The sequence below is a fragment of the Cebus imitator genome, unplaced genomic scaffold (assembly GCF_001604975.1).
Source record: "Cebus imitator isolate Cc_AM_T3 unplaced genomic scaffold, Cebus_imitator-1.0 Scaffold89, whole genome shotgun sequence".
In the NCBI taxonomy this organism is placed as follows: Eukaryota; Metazoa; Chordata; class Mammalia; order Primates; family Cebidae; genus Cebus; species Cebus imitator.
In genome coordinates this window covers 4,995,107-5,020,045 of record NW_016107404.1, presented here as the reverse complement: position 1 = coordinate 5,020,045, position 24,939 = coordinate 4,995,107, and the positions used below count along the sequence as shown (strand labels likewise).

General features: G+C 35.4%; 1 long non-coding RNA gene across 1 annotated transcript in view; it reads right to left on the bottom strand.

The window, feature by feature from the left end:
• Positions 1-946: 946 nt before the first annotated feature.
• The window catches only part of LOC108308933, a 32,815-nt gene continuing 8,822 nt past the window's right edge, over positions 947-24,939 (bottom strand). Inside the window, exon 3 of the long non-coding RNA XR_005201318.1 lies at positions 947-1,476. This is a non-coding gene — a long non-coding RNA (uncharacterized LOC108308933). The remainder of the gene's footprint in view (positions 1,477-24,939) is intronic.

The following is a 24,939-nucleotide window of genomic DNA, read 5'->3' as shown; positions in this document are numbered from 1 at the left end:
TGTTTCAGAAGATAAATGCCATATGCGTTACTTACTCTATGTTCATTAACGCTTTTGGTGGAGTCTCTCTATGTAGCACCATAGAATTAGATAAGGCAGGAATTCCAAGTCAGGCTAAGTGAGTATGAAATGTTTGCTGTCTTTCAAATTAAATAATAGAAATACATTGTCAGGTATTTCAGGTAAGAAAAAGACAGAATATCTCAATGCCTGCCCAATATAATACTTTAGTCTATCTTAAGTAATAGGGCAAAATGAATTGAGATTTCTAAACTGTTAGGAATAATTATCAAAAAATCAACTTTAGGTCTTTGACATTATAGTATTGTATTACTATTTGTAGAGCAGTAATTTTTTATACATTACTCATTAAATAAAGCAGGATAAATTGTGTAATAGTATATGTATAAGTAGGAAATTCCTCAAAGGGAAAGACACAGAGAGAAAGGTGTTTACCAAAGTATTCTACCTCATGTATTAGAATCAATGGAAATAAAATACAAAAAAATTTTGTCGTTATTTCTTGTAACATCAAATGATACTTAGCCTTGAAGATGACAGGGTGTATTTATAACAATATATTGGCTGGGTGAGGTGACTCACACCTATAATCCCAGCACTTTGGGAGGCTGAGGTGGGTGGATCACTTGAGGACAGGAGTTCGAGACCAGCCTGGCCAACACAGTGAAACCTCGTCTCTACAAAAAACACAAAAATTAGCCAGGTGTGGTGGCATGCGCCTGTGATCTCAGCTACTTGGGAGGCTGAGGCATGAGAATCACTTGAACCCGGGAGGTGGAGATTGCAATGAGCCGAGATGGCAGAACTGCATTCCAGCCTGGGTAACAGAGTAAGACTATGTCTAAATATATATTTGTATTTGACAGGTATATTTATAACCAACATCATTCAGTCAAAAATAAAATCCCAACTCAAGATACTCAGACTACAAATGGCATCCCAAATGGGAGTGACTAGAGAAAACTTCTCCAGAAAAGTTTGATTGAGCATTATTGATGCTTGGCAATTGGATCAAAAGTCCTTGAAATTTCTCTTTACTAAAATTTATGCCATTACCTTTTCAGTAATATTTCCCATGGTCACTTCAAGTTTAATTGAGCATCAGTGTTCAACACTGCATACAATTTGCAACTTGGAAATGTACAGAGGCGGAAGTTTACAAAATGTCAAAAAAATAGAATAACATTTGGCATTTGGATGAAATGGTTTCCCTCTGTATATTCTCAAACCCATTAACCCCTTATTTTAACAACATTTTTATATTATAGACTAATTTGGTCTTTAGAATTATTCATATTTTACTGTAGGAAATGAGCTTGTTACCTGCCCAAGGAAAGCAGATATTGAATTTACATTCAGATTAAAATTCTATCACCTTGATGTTCTTTCCAAGAAAATGTGTTGCCTGTCAGAAGTAGCAGCAGGATGGACTTCAACCGAAAGTTGGAAATAACCCTGAAAAGAAGAAAGAATAAAAATAAAATTTTAAAAGCTCATTTGGCATATGAAGATAATACAGCATTATAATCCTTTGGAGTTGGTTTGGTCAACAATTGTAATATAACCCCTTGCTTATGGTATTGAAAAATAATATTTTGTCTTATGGTATTTTTTAACACACACTACTTGCTTTCAAAATCATTCTACACCACATAGCTCAAAAAGAAGCTTTTAAATATCGAAATTGCCATGGATGATGATAAAAATTCCTCCTGCCCCATCCTCCTTCTTTCCCCAAAATCCCAATTTTTATCACTTCCAATCCGGAAGTACAACATTTGACAAATGAGATGATCATATTTTTATAATCTCCTATGCCCACTTCAGAAATATTGTTCATAAATGACATAACTTCTATGTGCCATGTAGTGTGAATTTGAAACTTCCTATCTTAAAATGTTATGGTCTTTATGCCAGGTAGGACAGATACTGCATTGTTAAATAGCTATAGGAATTTTTTGCTAAAAGCCATTTTTGTTTTTATTCATCTGAAGGAAGAAAATGACCCGTATGCTAAAATTTAAAGAAAATGGCCTGTTAAAATGTAAAATGATGAGGCAGTGGTGGATCTTAGCAATTTTTAAGACATCTATTACACTTTTGGTATGGGTACATAAGCTTCTCTAGTGAGAGACTAAATTTCAATTGGCAATGCTTGTTAATTCCATTTCAAAATTTCAATTCATTGTTTGAAATTTTAGTAATTACTGCTATTGTTTGCAGGGGGGAAAACTTCCTTTACTTGTTATTGGTTTACTCTTTCCAAAATTTTAAAGTAATCCAGGCAAATTAAATCTAAGAGCACAAAAAGTGAACTTTATAGTTCAAGTTCTAAACCTTTTTTCAAAATTACTTCAATAGCAAGACTGTAAGTACTTTAAGGCTCACAGATGGTGATATCTTATATTTCTTTTTTTATCATATTATTATTATACTTTAAGTTCTGGGGTACATGTGCAGAATGTGCAGGTTTGTTACATAGGTATACGTGTGCCATGGCGGTTTGCTACATCCATGCCCCCGTCATCTACATTAGGCATTTCTCCTAATGCTAACCCTCTTATATTTCTATGAACCTTCCAATGTTACCTATTAGTGTTCTGGCCAAATAATAGATGTTTAACAAAAAATGCTTGTATCATTGTCCTCTCCTTTAAACAAAAATAAAAAATTGTTTATTTTTGCCAAAGCACACTGTTGAGAAGTTATTTCAATGTTTTTCACTGAAAATATTTAATAATTAAACAATGAGTTAACAGGGAAGGAGGATACAAGAACTGGCTCATAGGAACAAGTGATGAATACTGAAATAATGAACAGGTGCAGCAGTAGCAGCAACAGTCAGTTTTATGCTTGCAAGGAAATGATGAGTGGGAAATTTGTGACACCTGACTTAAAATCAATGCCCCTGGAAGGTGATATAATAGCTCTAAGCTGGAAAAAAATATGTACAGGGGGAAATCAAAGCTGACACAGTGAAACTGCACAGAAAGAAATGGGTAAAATAATGACAATGTCAAGCAACTAATGGAGCTAATGAGGTATAACTTGATGGTGCTAAAGATCTCATGTCTTCCAAGGCAACTAGTTAATTTAGCTGATTAATTTGCTTACTCACTTTTTCTTCTTAATCTCTTAGGGAGACTCTGGTGGTCTCCTTGTAGTATATTTTATATCATGTATCAAAGAATATTCATACTGATACTTATTATTAGAAAGATACACTAAAAAGAGGAAGTAAATGATAAAAATAAGAGCTTTAATTTGTTTAATAAAGTGATGACCTTCTAACTCCAAAACAAAGCCCAGAGTTGTTTCTCTCAATGAGAAAATATGAAAGAAAGAAAAATGAAATAAAATGTGCGCTACCATTATTCTGGCTCCAAGAGAAAAAAAAATTAGAATACCTATAATCTGCACTTTAAGACAAGAAACCTTACCATTTGAGATCTTAAGTCTGCATGCTTGCAACACTGTATTTTCTTTGTTAAATTATTTCTGAATTCTGTTTTGGTTCTAAGGAGACTTGTTAATGGCTTTCTTCACATTCTATTTTAAAAATAGTAGGAGATGGGTGTAAAAGTGGCTAAATGAGAACATTTAAAGAAAGGGCTTTTAAAGATGGGGACTGGCCAAGAAAACTCTGTAAAGTTACAGCAGAGTTGTTTTCAAGGTAATAGCATCCTTCTCTGAAAGCTGATTTAACTTGGCTAGTTGGTAGGCATATCTTTGGGTAAGTTAAAGGGTCTCAAGAAATAAAGTATGTTTTATCCTGGTTAAGCTGATAATTTGTCCTACTTAAGTAAGTAATGTAAATTTCCTTCCAAAGCTCTGTGCTCATTAGCTCATAATTAGGGCAATAAATCTGGAATCACAAAACAGATAAGTGAAAACATCATAGTACCGTAAATGTGAGAGTGATGTTATCTTATCCTGTAGGAATCAGTAGAGAGTTTGCAGAAATTTGTTCAGATTCTGAATGTGACTCTACATGTGATTATCATAAATTTAACTACTAGGAAGAAGAGGAGGAAAGGAAGTCTGAGGGGCAAACACATACTTTAACAGTCCAGGTGACAACAAAAATTTTAAAGACATCTCTTATGAAGACCGCTTATAATCCTGAAATATATTATGTTTATGAATTATCTTTCAGTAGGTCTTTCACACTAATTTTCATACATGAACATTTTTGCAAGTAAGCACTTACTATGCTGCTGCTGGGGGGGAATGTGTGGGAGGGGGTGTGGGAACCAGTGGCCTGCTGGTACTGAGCAACTAGCCAGAATTCACAGAGTCAAAATATCATGTCAAGTAGAAAGCCCAGAAGAGAACTCTGCAAAGCACAAAAGCCTGCATTCCACCCTTAGTATATAGAATTCTGGTGTGGACAGACAACTTGAACTACTCTAGAGATGTCAGCGAAAACTGTGAACTCATAAGAAACCAAACAATTCTGCTTTCTTTTTTTCTTTAACACAAAAATGTTAATTTGACACTGCTTACTTGTATCACAGTACCTCTTTCATTCCACTTGCAAATTGTTTACAAATATGCCCCTTTCTCCCACAAGGTTCATATTCACTGATATTGGTCTAAATCATGCCTGTACATGCTGTGTATTTTCTGTCTATTTCTGAGCTCCACCCAACTTGTTCATTTTCCTCATCGCTCAAGATTTAGAAAAAGTTGATTCATGTCAGTACGACACTATGCAGATTGACTAAAACTAACTTTGAGATTAGAGGAGACATGTTTTTCTATAGAAGAACTGGAGTTGCCCTTAGACTTTATGTGTTCATCCTATTATATGTGACACTTAAGCTAACAGAACTCAATTTCTTTATAGTTTTCATCTCTAGTGAGGATATGTTTCTTCTTGCTTAAAAAGTGATATGTTGAGATCCTAAATCTTCCTAGTTTTAGCAGTGGAGACAAGATGGGCTCTTCAGTGATCTATGTTCTCCAGTCAAGTTGTTACTACTGAAGAGGAAACTTTTCTTCAATTATTTGTTTGGGTCTCATTTAAGCCTAAAATACAAACTTCAGCTAAGATGAACTGTCAGAAATTTAGAAAATGAAAAGTATTCAACAGCAAAAAGTTAAATAAAGTGAATGTGGCATCTATTTATATGTATTTAATCCCTAGAAGACAAGCTTCTAGAGAAAAGACCACAGTGGAATCTTAGCCTATGCTAGTAATTGAAGAGGAAGATACTCACCGTGTAATATTAGCTAAAAACACCAAATGTCCATAGTGGGCACAGGTGGATTTTTATTTTGGATCTAACTCTTTTAAGGTCGTTAGTAGTTTGGCAACAATTCAGATTATTTAGAAAGATGGAGACAGGTATGAAAACGAAAACAACCCAGCTATTGATAATATTAATAAAATAGCTTGGAACTTGCATTTTCTTCTGGCTGTTTCCTTTAAACAATCTATTTAAATATTTCTTTGCTCTCTTACCTTTCTTTAATTCCTCAAAGATATACATAGCAACTATCCTATCCCTTTCCTACATGGAATATTTAGCACTAATTTAACATTTTGCCAATATATTTACACTTTGCTTCTTGGCCTTTCAGTGAAGCCTAAAATGTTATAACATGTAGTAAATACGTTCATCCACTATCTAGAAGTCTCCCAGACAAATTCTCTAATTTAATCACCAGCAGTTTTTCAAACAGCGTCAGATATATCCCACCATTTCCCAAAAAAGTTGCAAGCAGCATTTCACCTGAAAGACACTAGGCACCATCAGTGGTTAAAGGTCTTAAGTCCAGATTGACATTTAACTAAATTGAAATAGGAGGCAAAAAGCAATATGATTTCCAGAGGTAATACAATGTAAGAGAATAATTGCCTTTAAGTGGGCTTAAATACCGAAGGCAAACCATAAATAAAAGTATAAAGGTGATAGAAATGGTCTAGAATTTTTGTAGATTCCTAGGGGAAAAGAAATTCTCTAAAAGGAAAACAGAAAGAAAAAAGAAACCTGAAAGGCAAATGTAGAAAATATCAAGATATTCTGAATCTTCTTGAGGACTTTATCAGCATTCCATTTTACCACACTTTTAGAAGCAACAGCCCTACCTCTTTGTCCACTCTTCTCAAACCTAGTAGCACATCCCTGAATTCTGAAGTCGCAGCCTGTCCGCATTCTAGTCTCATCACTACGTGTGGTCAGGGCTATTGCTTAAACAAAATGAGGGGCTAAATCCTGAAAATAGACCCTTCCCCTCATCAAATACCTACCCTATCTCAAACTGTCTTTCTTCTAGATTCTTATGACACGCAATACATCATAGGAAAACAGAGAGAACACACTGGGTTTTTATTCTAACTTTGGATGCATCATATTTATTGTGGGGAACCTGTGCAATGAGGTATAGAATAATATGTTGGCTTCCTACAGATTCTATTAGTAGTTTCCTTGGCTGCCTCTTCATTGCCGTTGATGACAGAAAATAATGCATAGAATTATTTCGGTTTAGTATAGAAAAATAAGTGTACAAAATTTGCCTTCAGACCTCAACCTCAATTCTGTCCTCTTCTCTCCTCTTGAGATCTCAACCCGAAAACTCTCCATTCCTTCCTCTCTCATGAATATTTACCTATGAATGTCCAATCAGTGTGATGCTTTCTTTAGCAGGATTTGCATTTTAACCCTTGCATCCAATTCTGGAATGGAACATTTTGTCCCTAAGACATTTCAGTTATGACACCATGTTTACTTATGAGACCATTATGTTTAAGATGGAAGAAGTGGTAGTGGCAGGTGATTTGGCCTCTGCTCTTCTTCCCATGCTCTCTGCTCTCTTTTTTATTGGAGACAGTGCAAGAGGATGTCTCACTGGCGGCAGATGCACGCTCATGTCCAGGAGGTACAGATGATAATGGAGCTTGGAGCTTGTTTAATAATCTGGGACATGGAACTCATGGTGAGAAAGTAGGGTTTTATTCTGCCCTAGATCAGGGCTCTCTCTGTCTGGTGTCCATCTTCCTTCAGATACTGAGGCAGCTGGAGAAAATCTGGAACATGCATGTGTCCTACAAGGCTGTATGTCATGAGCTAGTGCCAAAAAGAGCAATTATATTTTTTATTTAGACCAATTCAAGAAAAATAAACTTGTTTACAGGCCACTTTAAAAATTAAATATAGGGATAGCTTTATTTGGGCTTTTGTGAGAGCGGGTATATTCATTCAATCTAGATTATCCATTTAGTGCCAGTGAAAAAATCGGAGGCACTTCTTAGTCACCAATATGCTAAGGTTTGTAATAATCCAGAGAATTTTCTAATTGTTTCCTAAAAATAGGTCCTTACGGGAGGCTGAGTCAGGAGAATTGCTTGAACCCAGAAGGGGGAGGTTGCAGTGAGTCGAGATCGTGCCACCACACTCCAGCTTGGCACCTGGCGACAAAGCAAGACTCTGTCTTAAAAAGAAATAGGTCCTTTATCACATGGAAAATATGGGAAGATTACAAATTTGAGTCATGGGTTGCTCATTACTGACCTGAATCTTATTCTCTTTGAGTTATTCAAAACCCAGAACAGCTGGCGTCAGAGTTTCTCTAAAGGGAGCATTCATTCAGGAGTGAGGACAAATAGCTTCAAATTTAAACCATGTAAAAAGAGTGGAATTGAAGATATGAATCTAACACTTAATTTTTAACATAAGGACAAACATCAAGGTGCATACATGAGAGAGATGAGGAACATATCATCATGAAATAGGGAATGTTAGGGCTAAATGGAAACCCTGGTGATTATCTAATTCTACCTCCCAGATTTTTACAGAATCAGATAAATTACATGATCTCTTAAGACATTCTGTAGCAAAAGCTTGGGAGTCAAGACTACTTCAGTTTGATTACTGGTCCAGCAATTACCAGCTGTGGAGCATTAAATATGTTACTTTACCTCTCTTTGCTAGTTTCATCTATGATATTGGGATGATTTTGTAGCACTAACCTCATAGTTGTTTCAAGGAACAAATAAATCTACTTGTATACGTAAACCATTCAAATCAGCATTTACAACTGACATGCACCCAATAAATGATAAATTTCTTCTCACAACTCTCCATCTGCTTTAGGTGGTTAGATTGTTCCCCATGACTTTAGAATAATTTAAAGAATATATTGATATCTTCCATTTATATACCATTCCTGGAAAAATAGTACCCCTTAAAATTTTAGAATTAAAATGTAAAATATATTCAATGTTAATTCTTAAAATTAATGGGTAAATTAGTTTATAAATGGATCTTTACTGTGAATTTAGGCCAGGCTTGAGACATGTAGTACCTCAGCATGTTGGACAAGCATTTCAGGTCTCACTAAGCCTTGAGGAATGGGAGAAAAGGAAATGGAATGGCTTTCCCCACTCAGAGATAACACCTCCCCACTCTGCTCATAACTCAGACAGCACTGCATTTTGAAGGGAAGGGGAGGGGGCATATACAAGGAACAGACAAAAAATAATAAGACTTTCATGCAACTCTACCTTTCTTCTTAGAACTTCTCTTACTATGAGTATCTTTCTTTCCCTTTCTAGCTCTCTGCTGGTCCATCAAAGACAAGCTTATCCCAAAACTTTCCCAGAGTTCCCAGCCTACAGCCTCCTCTTAGTCCCATAATCTCCTGGCACCTGTCTCTCTACCCACTCATTTAAATGTTAATCCCAAGCCACACTCTAACTCTTCTCCTGCTTTCATATTTTGCCATTATGTTGCCTGTGTTTATATTATGTTTCCTAATTAGATTGTAAGTAACTTGAAGTGCCTGGAAGATGTCTTTTCTTTTAAAATTAATTAGTTGACCAAAGAAAAAGGAAAAGATAATGCAGAAAAAAAGAAAGTAAACACTGTAACTCAGAAGAATTTGCCAGAACAACTCAAATACCAGCTCTGCTCCAAAGCCCCACCCCAAAACTAAGCAGGACTGAAACAGCCAAAGCAAAGCCATAACAAAGCTCAGTAAATATTTAGCTTGTCTTGAACGATTACAATAGAGTCCTAACTAATTTCTTTGTCTCCAATTTCTCCTGTCCAATCTATTCTTCACACAAGTGATCAATGATCTTACCTACGTTAGGCACTCCATAATTAGTTAACTGATTTTATTAAACATATATTTTGTGCAAGAAAAAAACAGTTACCTTGGTGATTGAAGCAATTATATCGATTTTATGTTGTGAGTGAAAAGGCACAACTCTGGCAATTTAATGAGCAAGAAACTCAGAAAGCAAAGTTCAATACAATGTACGCAGGTGGTTTCTAAATTCAAAGGTGACCCTGCAACCATGGCAAATAAATATTCTTTATCTAAATACAATTTATGACTTGATGACTAATTGTCTTACTGGAAAATTGTTGATGTTGAAAACTGTAATTCAGGAAATATTATACATTACATAGATTCATGTATTCTTTCAAAAAGCAGATATTCAGTGCCTACTACATTCCACACACCAAGACTGATAAAATACAACACATGCAAAACAAGAAATACTGGGATGTTATAATAACATTGCTTTTTGTTAACCATGACAAAATAAATGCTTATGGATAAACCATACCTTTAGAATCAGTCAGGGTCCAAGCCGGACGCAAACAGTATATTCACATTAGAAAACTATGAGAAGAGTTGAATGTCCCTTTTATGAGCTGAGTAGAAGGAAACTTCAGGCCAGTGCAGTGTACCAGTGTGATAGGAGGTTTCTACATAACCCTTAGACCTGAAGGAGCAATGGGGATGGGATGGTTACCAGAACCCAGAGACACGAAGGGTACTTGGACAGAGCAGAACGTCTTGAGACTCCACAGGAATGAAGCCTGAAGAATGCATATCCCCCTCACTTTCTGCACTCTCTTCTCTGCCTGCTTGGAAGTCAGACAGTGAGGAAACTCTGTGTATGGGGTCCATATATTAATATTTTAGCCAGTCAGGCTACAAAGCAGGGGAAGAGTAGAGCATAGATCTACACTCCATAACGACTTAATTCAGCATCCCTTTAAACTTTCTAAGTATTTATGCAGTCAGCATGGGTTGGTTAAACAGCACAAAACTGTAATGAATGAGTGATTTCAAGTACATTTTTAAAACAGTACAATAATTTTCTGCTGAGATTCCTAAGGCAAAGTATCAGAGAAGCTGTCAACATTAATGCTGTTTATAGAAAATGGAAAATTAACAAAGCAAGAAGAAATGATCAATTTGAACTTTGATTGGCTTGTAAAACTTCTAACTTTAGTCATATATATTAATTGCTTACCATTTATGCCTAATTACCATGTAGCACAATAATGTGTATCATTAAACATGTGCCAAATTAACTTTACAATACTAACTTCTCAACGTTAACTTTGCACTATTAGCTTAGTTGAAGTTTGGACAGTTTTTGTAAGTTTTGACTCATGGTGCATGCTCTTCCCTCTTTCAACTCAAAGCATATATTTGCTTCAATGATATTCTGCCCAATCATATACTCTCCAAAGACCTAGGAAATGAAAAAAATATTTGTGGCAGATTCTTCAGAAGTAATATATGAATTAATTTAGCAGTGCTTAGAGCCAAACCATAGCCAAGGACTGGGTTATCAACGAATTCTAGCCATGATATAAAGCAGGAAAAAACTCATGCCAGACCCTTTATAGCTCTTAAGTCATAGGACTCAGTATGCAGTGAACTGCTACCAGGAGGATCAGATGGGCGAGAAGTGTGCTATCTTTAGCAAATGTATCCTGATAACTAAGACCACATTCCATTTTTGCACTTGAACTAATTCTTGATTATAGTGTCAAGCTTGAGACAAGCTGACCTACCTACCATCAAATCACTAATGATTAGGGTCATTGGGATATATTCATACTAGATATTTGAATTTCCAGTCATGATAAAGAGATCTTGTTACTGAGTTTATGGATTCATTCTAAGAATTGATCAAGAAATTTCTCTTTTGCCATGATAAGTGAACGGTAGATATAACCCACAAATTCTAGAGGCTTTAAATTGCTAGGCAGAGAATGCCTGAAATATATTACAAGTTGATCTAAAAAGCCTCAGTTTAAATGTATCAGAAAACCATAACAATTCCGCAGTGGGCCTAATACTATAATCAAAGTAGACTCAAGGTACTATGGGTATGCATTTTAAAGGATTAATTTACTTAAAAGATCTGTTCTCTTTGATTTCAGAAAACAGTTGTGTTACTTTATTTCACTTCTGGATAAGGATTTATATTCAGAAATGTAAAAGTATAATCATATTCTGGAAGATTGGGCCTATTTTATGGCCTTACAAAATATCTTGCACTTCAGGGATTCCACTGGAGATTCTTCCTTAAGGATTCATCTTGTAGGGTCACAGGACCCCTCTCAGTTACTGACTCATCATGTGGGCCTTCACTGGTGACAAGAAGGAGAATGGTGGCATTAAGTCCTAGTAAGCACCAAAGAGAAAGCAACATTGCTGATGTGGAGAAAGGCCAATTGTTTGCATTTTTACTTCATCCTTGCATGCTGATGTGTTATCTGACCTTTAGTCAGTTTGCCACTGTTGTACAAAAAGGACTGCTAGAATAATCACTAAAATGTTAACAGGCATTGATTGAACATACATGGCACACAAATCATGGCATTACAACACCTGGTGAGTATTTTTATGGATAAAGGACACCTATGTATCCACATTAAAATAATTTAAGTATAGCTACCCTATATTGCGTGCCTATGTTTAATATCTACTTAGATCCGTCAGGTTATTTAATTCTTTGAACAGCCATGTGAGATAAACAGTATACTCAGTGCATGGATGAAGCAAAGAGATGAATGGACATAGCATATGTAGGAAGGGGAGTCTGGACTTGAGACCAAGTCTAATTCTAAAGCTCATAACCTTTCCATTATTTTGTAAGCTTTAGCAATGCCTTCCAGTTATGGTTGTTTTGTTTCTCCATGGAGATTTCTCTCATTACCTTGAACACATAAACCCACAGTTTATCCCTGACTCTTCTCCTGACCTCTTTTCCTTGTGAAATGTCTGACTCAGAGTAATCTTTCTGAAACAGCAAGGAACTGCAATCAGCAAAGCAGAAGTGCTGTTGTGCATTGGGCTTGGGACAGAGACCTATGGTCTGTGGTCAGCAGATTGCAGCAGAGAGAAGTCACATTTGGAGGGTTAGAGATGATGATTAATATGTCTTCTTTTGTTAGAGATCAATTTTAACACATGTCAGAATGTCGGATTATCCAAGTTTTCCAAAAAGTCTGCTGGCAAAATAATATTTTTTCCTCAGTGTTTAAAATAATCCATGCAAGTGCTCTGTAAGCCGTCCTTTTAGGATTGTCAGGAGTTAACAATTACAGATTTCTCCTTTCCAAGGCTCGCTCTGGCACCTGTGCCTTAGATCCCATCACTTCCAAATTCCTCAAGAATCTTGTTCCTACATGTTTTACCTTCATCTCTGGAATCTTCAGTTTCTTTTTCATTCCTCTTTTACTTTTTTCTGCTTTCAAACTTCACCAAAAAGCTTTAGTTTACTTGTCTGTCCCCTCTAGCTACTGTCTTACTTCTCTCATTTTCATTTCTGAGCTTCTTAAAACAAGTGGTCTAAACTCGCTGCCGTCATATCTGTTTCGCACAGCTTCCCTTCAGCCTCTGACATTCTGGCTGTCACCCTACTACACTTCCACGGATGGTCAGTGGCTTTCTCTTTGCCAAGGACCTTGTACTTCTCTCAGTTCTCAGTTTTGATATCAGTGTGTCACGTTATTTTAACTGAAACACCAGCATCATTATTGGTAACTTTTTGTCTCTTACAACTTTCAGTAGCTTCCCTTCCTTTTTTCCCCCTTTTTAAATTTTTCTTTTAGGGCTTCTGTTGAGGGGTGATTTAGTGAGTTTAATTTTTAACAAATTTATTGAGAAATAGTTACCATCTAATAAACTGAAGGTACTTAAAGTATACAATTTAATGTTTTGATATATTTATACACCCATGAAACCATGACTACAGCCAAGATAGGGAACATATCCATCACCTCCAAAGGTTTCCTCATGACTCTTTGTAATCACTCTCTCCTCCCTCTCCCCAAGCCCCTGTTTACATCCCTAAGCAATCATTAATCTGTTTTGTCACTATAGATTAGTTTTCATTTTCTAGAAGTCTCGTAAATGAAATGACAGAGTATTCACTCTTTTTTGGTCTAGGTTTTTTCACTCAGCATAATTATTTGGGGATTCATCATGTTATTTCCTGTTATCAATAGTTCCTTCCTTTTATTGTTTAATTTGAATTCATTGTATAATGTGTAATTTGTCCAGGCCTTCAATTCTGTCTACTCTTTGATGGAAATTTGTGTATGATAAATTTCTAGTTTGGCGTTATTGCATATAAAGTTTCTGTAAACATTTGTGTGTAAATTTTCTGCTGAACAAATGCTTTCATTTCCATTGGGTGGAATGCATAGATCATATGGTAGCATATCTTTTAAAAAATTGACAAACTGGTTTCCAAAGTGGTGTACATTTTACATTCCCATCAGCAAATGTATGAGAGTTTCAGCTTCTTCATATCCACATTAATGCTTGGTATGGTCAGTATCTTAATTTTAGCCATTCTAATACATGCATAGTGATATCTCACTGTGGTTTTAACTTGCATTTCTCTAATGACTAGTGATGTTGACCTTCTTTTCATGTGTTAGTTTGTCATGTGTATTCCTTCTCTGGCAAAGTAACTTCAAACCTTTTGCCAGGTTTTTTGCTTGTTGTTTTTTTTAATTGGAGTATTTGTTTTCTTATATTGAGTTTAAAAGTACTTTATTCTGAAGACAAGTCCCCTTGTCAGGAATATGATTTTCAAATATTTTTCTTCCAGTTTTTGACTTTCTTTTTAACTATATCTTTTAGAAAAATGTTTTTAGTTTTGATGAAGTCTTACTATTTTCTTCTTTGATTGATCACGTTCTTGGTATTATATCTAAGAAATTTCAGCCTAATTCAAGATAAAAAAAAACATGTTTCCCTTTAGAAATTTTAGTGTTAGTTTCTGTAGTTAGGTCTGTGAACCATTAATAGTCAATTTTTATACATCATATGAGATAAGAATCAACATTCATTTTATGATATATGGATATCCCATTATTCCAGCATCCTTTGTTGAAAAGGCTATCCTTTTTCCATTGAATTGCTCTTGAAACACTCAAAAATCAGTTGTCTATATGTGTGTAGATTTTTAAAATATTTGGTTCCATTGGCTTATTCTGTTCCATTGGCTTATTGGTATAATATTGGTGATATAACATCAATATCATGCTGTCTTCATGACTAGCTTTCGAATAAGTCTTGAAATTGAGCAGTGGTAGCCCTCCAACTTTCTTTTCCTTCCCTTCCTTTATAAATTCCCAAACTGTGGTTATTTCTGTACGTACTATTGTTGACTTAAGCTTTTTTCTCTAAACTAGCCTTAGTGAACTTTGGAAACTCCTACAATTTTCATAAACAATTTTATGATAAAGGCTTTAAAAAAAAAAAAAAAGCAGAACTGCTAACCCCAGCTTCTCCTTTGAGTTCCAGGCCTGTAGCTCTGCTAATTTACAGACAGCAGTCAGAAATCTCATTTCTTCAAGCCCTGAACCTTTATGTAATTCTCTTCTGACACTTTATATCAGCTTTCCCTCCCAACTTCATGATGTCACCCACTGCCATTTTTCTGTTGCCCAGACTTGAAACTTCATCTTTGATTTAGCTCTTTCTTTCTTTTTCTGATTCAATAAATCACTATATCCTGGCTTTTTATTTTTCATTCAAAACATCTTTCATAATGGTTTCTTCATTCTCTCATTGTCACTGTTACTAAATTCATATTATCATTTTCTCATGTGCGAATGACTGACTGAAAGCCCAATTGGCCTTCCTACTTCTAGACTTTCCTTTCCCAGACCCAAGCCAATCCTTAGATTTATCTTCTTAAAGCAAATTTATGCTCAAATCAAATTCAGGCTGAAAGTTTTTCTTTCTATTTATGTTTACCCCCCCTCCCTCTTTGTAGCTTGCTCTAGTCTGTGTTTTTTTCTTATACTGTCATTTGCACATTTATCTAGATAGTTTTAACATTTTTCCAAGTAGAAAATAAATTTAAATAACATTTATTTGAATGCTTTGTAGAAAAGCTATAAAATCTATGTACCATCATATAATTTGTTCCCCAATCCCACTGCTATAATTTAAACCATACTTAACAAGTTTTCATTCAACTTGAAAGATACTCCATCATTTGACACTGAATAATTTTATTTATTTAAACCTAACCCTTGCTTTATAGTCATCTAAGGATCTACTATATGTTGAAGACAAACCTAACAAACCAAACAAACAATACCGAAATACCTAACCAAGACACGATCTAATGAAAATGAATTTCCTCCACGTCTCTAAGACAAGTAGACCAGTTCTAATAGTGTCTTATAAATATGAGGACAAATTCCTATGACTATAGGCAACTAAGAATTTTCAGACATGACAGATTATTAGAAATCTCTCTCCTTCAACTAGTACAACAAGTTCAATTGCCTCTGTGAGTTCCCATCTTTCATGGGAAAGATGCAGCTATCATAAATGAAACAAGCTTTAAAGATTTACTTGCCTATGATCTTTTGTAGAAAAGATAAGACATGAAACATCGTATTTGCTAATAAGTATAAATCTCCTTTAAGGAAAGTAATATTTGAAGACAAATTGTTTTGATATAAAATAAACTTTAGAACCTTGTTTATGGATACTGAAAGACATAAAACTTTTGAGAACGTAGTATCCTTATAATGAAATCATTAATATTGTAAGAATGTCAACATCAGGGCAAAGTATTGCAGTTCATTATTCTGGCATAAAATCATTTCTTTGAAGGCAGTTATTTATTTTTTACCCATTAGTATCTAAAGAAATACCTCATACATGGTAAGCATGTGATATGTATTTACACATTAAATTCAGTGATACTATTTCTCCAATATTGATAATACTTTGACAGGTAAAGCATTGGTCTCTTAGGGTCAATTAGATTTCTAATTTGCAAGAAGAAAATGAAAAATGAAAAAAAGTAGTATAATTCTAGATTCAATATTTTTTAGGCTAAGAAAATAAAATGGAAGACATGAATCAAAACAGGGTATCTATCAGATCATTTTCTGATGTGTAATGTAGACTCAGTTTTAAATGCTAAAAAGTAAAAGTTGCCAAAAACACCTTATATTAGTAGAATGTCTTTTTTTTTTTTTCAAAAGAAGCTCAAATTCTTTTGAAAAGACTCCCATATTTCCAAGGACATGTAGTTTCAAGTGTATGAGTATGTGTGGGATAAAGGTGTCATAAACCAGATCATGGTGTTTACAACACCAGGACCCTGTGTAATCTCACACAGTTTAACTTAACAGCTGTTTCAAAATATAGGACAATAGAGCTTCTTAGGATTCTAACATACAGAAGAAACCTAGCTTATTTTTCTTTTTGCTACTTCATGTGTAAGGAACAAGGGTCAAAGAAGGCTAACCTCACATAGCAACCTAGTCCAAACCTAGCAGTTACATTGCCTGACTGTTCAAGGCGTATATTGCATTAACTTTCACCTGCTCAGCAAAGAGAAGTGCAATGCTTTGTTTGGATGAAAGCACAAAACTTCAGGTATCCAAACCAAACAGCTTAGGTGAGAAGATGATTATTTAGATTAGACAAACAAATAAGAAAAAAAAAGGGAGGAAGCTTAGGTGAGAAGATGATTATTTAGATTAGACAAACAAATAAGAAAAAAAAAGGGAGGAAAAAGAAAAAAAGGCTTACAAAACCTACTATTGCTCAGAAAACCTAATCCCCCCAACCAAAAAATAACAACATAAAACTTTTAATTTTTAGGAAAATATATATTTGGCAGTATAGAATAGAAAGAGTAAAAGTTGGAAAAGAGAGATTTAGAAACATATCAAGTTACGTGTAATGCACACAATGTGATTTCTAATAATTTTGGAAAGATATTTTGAACTGACTTTAAAGGGAATGGAGAGGGATGTGAGAGAGTGAACTTGTTCATTTAAGCATGTTTTTCCCCTAGTTCTTACTGATCATCTGAAAACAAGAAGTAGAGCAGGTCAGGAAAGGGGTTATGGTTAACACTGCAAGATGAAAGATAAGCAGCCAGGCAGTTAGAAGCCAAGGCATTTTATCTAGAAGAGCAGGTCTGGCCTTGTTTCTATCTTGATAAGAATTAGATTGGAGAGCTTGTTTGTCTATAGACTAGGATGGGGTGGAGGGGTGTCCGGGCTGAAGAAAGGGAACAGGGAAGTCGGGGGCTGAGTTATGGAGTTGTGGCAAACCACTAATGTAGTGATAATTCCCTCTTCTATGTCTACCTGACTTTGAAATTGCTAGACCTGTCTATTTACATAACATGGCTGTGTTTCTTTAAACTGTGGAGGCTTAAATATCTAGAAAGTTTAGGTAACCTGAACAGGCTAATTGTCCACGTTTAAAATTTTAGGGCAATAGCTAACTGGTTGGGCCATTAACAGAGAACTTGAAAGAAATGAAATTTGAATTTAAGCAACTCTTTAAATGGTGTGTTTATATTTATTCTGAAGCATATGCACAATATACTCTGACTTGCTTTTTAAAGTTGTGTTTTCATCTAAAGTTTTTTAAAAATAGATTACAATTATAGCAGCTTCCACTTTCTTACTGCTCTAATTTAATGATACATGGTTTAGAAGTATCCTTTAAAATATAATTATTAAAATATGTAAAGTTCTAAGGTTACCAAAATTTGTTCCAATCAGGGCCATGACTGTAAAAATAGCAGGTTTTCCTGGGATTTTATATGCTATTACTTTTAGAATTTTATTCCATAATAGAACCAAGAAATCAGAAATTCCAAATGAAATAGTTCATTTGTTTTTTTTTAAGTAAGCCTATAAAATTATTTGTGGCAATTTGAAATGATTTTTAATCATGGTAGGTTTATGTTGCTCATGCCCTTAGTTGCTCAAGTAGAGTTTGTTGACTACATAGATGATTAGCAGAGGAGGAAGCATTATAGGATTAATATAGTTCATAAACCTTTAGGGGTTTATAGCCTCTATCAGAAATAAACCAGAGCATTTTTAGTCCAAATGATTAGATACCAAAACAAATTTGTACAAATGACAGGTGGAAAGAAAGCACCTTACAACAGTCTATTTTTTTTTCTTATCTTGGCCGCTGTACAGATTGTCCAGTACCTTGAGTCTTATATTCTCTGTGGTCCGAGGCAGTCTCTATATATAATTAGCTCTGGGCCTGGCCTGACCTCCGGGAGCACTGTCTAGAATGTGCTCATTACAGTGCCTGGCACATAGGAAGAGTGAATTGAGTATTTGTTAAATGAATACAGATAAGAATAATCAAAATGCTCAATGGTGAGATTGATGAAAATAAATTATATATCCGTGCACTGGGATACTATGCAACTGTGAAAATTATGTAATTAACTATTTAACAATATGGAAAGACACTGACAGATTATTAATTAGAAAAAAGTTATAAATCATACTAATAGAATGATTCCATATGTGAATAAACAATATGTACTTATGTATTAGTCATGTATGATAATTTTAGAAAAATACATACCAAGGTGCTTCTATGTAGATGGTTGGATTATGAGTGGTTGTTTTTTGTTTGTTTTTGTGTGTGTTTTTCGATTTTTTGTTTGTTTTCTGAAATGGAGTCTCGCTCTGTCACCCAGTCTGGAGTGCAGTGGCGCAATCTCAGCTCACTATAACCTCTGCCTCCCAGGTTCAAATGATTCTCCTGCCTCAGCCTCCTGAGTAACTGGAATTACAGGCACCCACCACCATATCTGGCTAATTTTTGTATTTTTGGTAGAGACAGGTTTTTGCCATGTCAGCCAAGCTGGTCTCACTTCCATGTTTATTGCAGCACTATTCACAAGAGCCAAGATATGGAATCAACCTTAGTGTCTACCAATAGATGAATGAATAAAGAAAATATGGTTTATATACACACGATGAAATACTGTTTGGCTACAAACAAATGTCACATTATTTGCAGCAACATGGATGGAATTGGAAATCATTATGTTAAGTCAAATAAGCCAGGAACAAAAAGACAAATGTTGCATGTTTTCACTCATATGTAGGAGCTAAAAAGGTTTATTTCAGGGAGGTAGCTTCGTGGTTCCTTGAGGCTGGGAACAACTGAGTGGGGGATGAAGAGAGGTTGGCTAATGGGTACAAAGATACAGTTAGATAGGATTAAGTTATAGTGTTTGATAGCACAATAGGCTATCTGTAATTAACAATAATTTATTGTATATTTCAAAATAGCTAGACGAGAAGATTTGGAATGCTCAAAACACAAAGAGAAAATCAGCATTTGACATGATGGCTACCGCAATTGCCCTGATTTGTCATATGTAACAATAAGAAACCAATCAGGCTGGAACAACCTTATTAATAGTAGTAATCCTCTTACTGTCCCTATTTTACAGGTAAAGGAACTGAGTCACGGAAAAGTAACTTGCTCAAGTTCATAGAGCTACTAAGTAGCAGAACTGAGGTTTCAACTCAGGCTGGCTCTAGAGTAGGTGCTCTTAACTACTGTGATATAGTTGCTAACAGAAACAATGCTGCAATGAATGTCTTCATTTCTTATTGTTTCTTTAGAAAAATACTTAGAATGAAAATGCTGCCTTTTTAAATGTATCGGCAATTGCCCTTCAAAATATTTGTACTTTTCGTTCCTATAAACTGTTTATTCACAGACCTTAGATGATACTTGGTGTTATTAAAATTAAATCTCACACTGTTTTAACTTGTATTTCTCACTCACAATCCTCTGAATTTACTGAATTTTTTTCAATCTCCATCTTTCTTGACCACTCCATAGCATGAGATGATTGATCATTCCTTTCTCTTGCAGTTCTTTCCTGCTTTGGTGTGATACCACCCTCAGCTACTTCCCTTTAACATGTATTAACATTCTTACCCTGGGTCCCTCGCTGATACTTCCCTCTGATCTCCTTTTTCATTTTGGTGTTTCTTAGCTCTCCACTTTATCCTCTTCTCATGTTGCAATCTCCCTGGGAAATCTCATCCATTCCCATGACTTTCACCACAATTTAAATGCTAATGCCTTATAAATCTTTATCTCCTTCCAGACATCTCCGTTAATTCAAGACTTATGTATGTAACTATCTATTAGACATCTTCACCAGGGATATTTTCCAAGCTTTTAAAAACCAAATATGTTTAAAATTGAACTGGCTATTTTTTTCCTACACCTGATCTTCATCTGGTATTTATCATTTGAATTTGATTTTACCATCATATAACCAAATACGTAATGAGAGAGTCGCTTTAGATTTGAGTAATGATGATAACAAAGGTTTTGAATCTGATAACCCTGGATTTGAACCCAAGGTATGCCACTTAAAACCTGGATGACCTTGAGAAAGTTACTCAAACTCTCGTAACTTTATTTTTATTATCTATACAATCGGAATAAAAATACCTACTTTGCAACACTGTTGGGAAATTGAAATTGGATGATGTATGTTATACCGTGTATGTTCTTTTCGAGTGCTTGACATTAAAAGCATTCAATAAAGGTACTGTTATTTTGATGATGATGTTTCACCTCTCACATCCATTCAGCTTCTGAGTCTTATTGTTTCTAACTCTGTAACCTTACTCCAATAATCTTTCTCTCTTTACCATCCTTGGCAATAATCCTTAATTAAGATCTTGTCATCTCTGTTTTAAGGGTTGCAATTTTCTCTAATTCAATGGCTCTCAACTTCTTTTTTTCCCTGATATCTACACAGAATGGATGAAGTTCATATATGCTATTCTCCCTCAGGCATAATCCATGTTAAGTACAATTCTAGAAGTTTAGGCTATAACTCCACCCCCTTGTTTCTCATTTCAATATGAAATATACTAGGATACACTGGGGAAAAATGTAAGAGTGGAATTAGCAAAGAGGGAAACTTGAATCCGCTCCAGTTTTTTGTCTTGTGCAAATGTGAGTACAGTATTTCTAGCAGCAAACTGCTTGCAGCACACCTGTGTGCCAATATACCATGAGTGAGCTATGCCTTAGCTAACTTCTTTTACTAACACTTTCACCCCATACTAATTCCATCCCCAACACTATTGTCAAAGTGAGTAGTTTCTATAATGTAGACTTGATCATGTGCCCTGAATTTTCAATGCAACCAAATATAACTCCAATTAGCTTGGCATTCAAGACCTTTTAGACCTATCCTTTTCAGTTTTTTCAGGCTTTCCTTTTTATATTCTCCACTAGGCTTTTACTAGAAGTCCTCTTATCTCATATAATTGCTAATATTAAAACAGACTGAAATCTAAGAACCATAATACATTTATATTTCTTAAACATTTATTTTAATATAATACAGTTAAATGTACGATCATTCCCCAATTTTTAAATTTAAGGCATATGTCTCTTGAAACAACAAAATGATGGCATTTTCCATCTCCCCTTTTTCACTTTCCCCTCACTCCTCACCCCACAGGAGTGTTTGCCTTAGGCTCCAGCCCCTCCACTGATTGTGCCCTCAAACATGGGCACCCATGACCTATATATCCTGAATCCATTGGGCATTTTTCACTTAGTAGCAATGAATATGCTGAACACTTCCTTGCCTCCTAATTCTTTGGCTGCTCCTTTATTAATCCTTTTTTGGCAATTATTCTTCTATTTATAGTTCAATACTCTGCCCCCAGGACTCTTTCCCGGACAGTTTGCTTTTCTTCAGTTCTCTTTATATTCTACTAATTCTCTTTGGGAAATGCACTCTACTCTTTATGGTTTCAATTACTATCTATGTGCAAGTGACAAATAAACCTCTATTTCTAAGCTTACCTCTTTCCTGAACCCTATATATACAATTGCTCTTAAGACTTTCTCACTTAAGGGTCTTGTACATGATATAAACACAGCGTTTTCAGAAGGGAATTCCTCATCCTCCAACCCTCCCCAACTACCCTATTTTTTATTAAAGTTGCATACTTGCATAAATGGCACCACTCACTCAATTTCTTCAGTGAGAACTCAGGAGATATATTTGACCTCTTCCACTATTTTTGACCCCTACAACTACTTACCATATTTTGTTGATTATATCTCACAAATATCTCTAAAATTCATCATGTGATGACAATCCCATTGCAGCCATCTTACCCCTGCCTGCCATCATCTCTTACTTAGATTAATCTCTTGGCTCCAATGTTGTCCCTTATGAACCCATCCTGCTCTAGGCTCTTCTATTTTTCTACAACTCTGATAATATAACCCCCTAACTTAAAACCTTTCAAGATAAAGTTCAAAGGCTCATTATGCTTTCTAAGGCTTTTGAAGATCTAGATCTGGCCTCCACTACCAGCCCAGATGATGTACCATGTGTACTGTCACACTATATGGTCCAGCTTGTGTCTGGACCACTTGCGTCTCTTTTTGTCTTTGTTTTGCTTACATTGAATGCTCTCTTGACCTTGCCCCTTTTTCTTTGCTTGGCTCAATCTATTTCAGACTTTCTGTTCTCTATGATTAATAATGTCTTCCACTGTAAACTTCGAAGGTCTTAATACATTCTATACCAAAACATATAATATTTCTTCACTAGAAGCCCTCTTATCTCATATGATTGCTAATATTAAAATAGATACAAATCTAAGAACCACAATATAGTTACATTTTTTAAACATTTATTTTAATATGATACAGTTAGATGTACAGTCAATCCCCAATTATTTTAATTTAAGGATATAGCCTTTAATTTGGACACAGATCCATTGACTGAAGATCCAGGCAATCTTTTTTTTTTTGAGACGGAGTTTCGCTCTTGTTACCCAGGCTGGAGTGCAATGGCGCGATCTCGGCTCACCACAACCTCCGCCTCCTGGGTTCAGGCAATTCTCCTGCCTCAGCCTCCTGAGTAGCTGGGACTACAGACACGCGCCACCATGCCCAGCTAATTTTTTTTTGTATTTTTAGTAGAGACGGGATTTCACCATGTTGACCAGGATGGTCTCGATCTCTTGACCTTGTGATCCACCCGCCTCGGCCTCCCAAAGTGCTGGGATTACAGGCTTGAGCCACCGCGCCCGGCTCCAGGCAATCTTTCTTTACTATGATGTATCATCCATAATTTCTAGTTTCACTTTCTTTAAACTAAAAAAAACACATTTGCAAACCAATGTAAGTGTAGAACTTTCTGGATTAAGTTTTTTTGTTTTTTCTGAGTCTTTGCTTATTGTATCTCCTTCACTTAATTTCATAGGAATGTTTTTAGCAATTCTCCTTTATTGGGTCTTTACAAAAAATTCAAGTTAATTTTCAAAGAAGCAATTATTTCATTTTACACTCTATTTCATTGAATTATGGAAGCAATGTTATTTTCATTACATGGTTACAATACGAAGTCAACTGGCAATAGTTTGGGAATAAACACAACTAATTCTTGGCAAGCATGCAACGGAACCAATGAGAAAAATGTGTAGGCTTACTGGAGCATCATCTACTGGCTGTGAGCTCTCACTGAGCCCTGAATATTAATCAGGGTGTTTTGCAAAGGAAACTGATGATATTGGTTAATTTGCCAAGTCAGTTACATAGAGATCTATTAAGTGCACTTCTGTTAACGTAGTTGTCTCTCTTTCATATTGATTATAAGCACTGTGATAACAGAAGAAATACGCTTGTCTTAGAAAGGACCATCTCTTCTTTTTGATTCAGCCCTACTTTCACCACCATGCAGTGGGCACACAATAGATATTTGCTGAAAGAATAAAGAAATGAGTAAATGAATCTATTAAGAAATACCTAGAATGATTACATCCTTCTTCCACTGTAGCTCAAGTGTTAACAGCTTAATTCAGCTTGATTTTCCTGAATGATTTCTCTATCCTCTGAAGTAAAATGTGTAATTTCCCTTTTTCTGCCTCCAATGTACCTGCATTTACTGCCAACATACCACTTTACAATACTTTAACATTTGATTTTTTTATTTCCCATTAATCTATCTCTTGAAGGCAGGAAATCATTTGTATTTTTATATCTTGTTTTCAATATATAAATGACACATGCTATTTCCATTTCCAAATTAATTGATAAATACATGAATAAATAAAATAGCTGTGCCATATAGTTATCCTTGATATCACTTTAGATGAGGAAACTGAGGCTGGAAAGATTAAACAACTTAAGTAATATTAACAAAGCAAATAACTCTTGGGATCTCCTTGCTCTGTGTACGTCAAAGCTCATGCTCTCCTTCAATTCTTTTTTTTTTTTTTAATATTTTATTGCACTTTAGGTTCTGGGGTACATGTACAAAACATGCAGGATTGTGGCATAGGTACATATATGGCAATGTGGTTTGCTACCTTCATCCCCCTGTTATCCCTCCCCAACCTCCCTACCCCTGCTGTCCCTCCTCTATCCCTCACAACAGACCCTGGTTTGTGATGCTCCCCTCCCTGTGTCCATGAGTTCTCATTGTTCAACACCCGCCTATGAGTGAGAACATGCAATGTTTGTTTTTCTGTTCTTGTGTCAGTTTGCTGGCTCTCCTTCAACTCTATAACATCTCTTTCAATCAACTAGTAAGGCGAAACCTCTTCTAGGAAGTAAAGCACTTCCTGGACCCAATCAATTCTTTTTACTTGCCACCTGCTTGTGAATATTAATATTGTTTCTGCTGGATTTAAAAAAATAGACTCCTAGGTAAACAGTAAACAAGAGGGGCAGAGGCTGGAATGCACAGGGAAAAGGATACAAACTGGCACAACAAGGATTAGGTGGTCTGAGCAGAGGTATGTGGAAGCTGAGGTGGAAAGA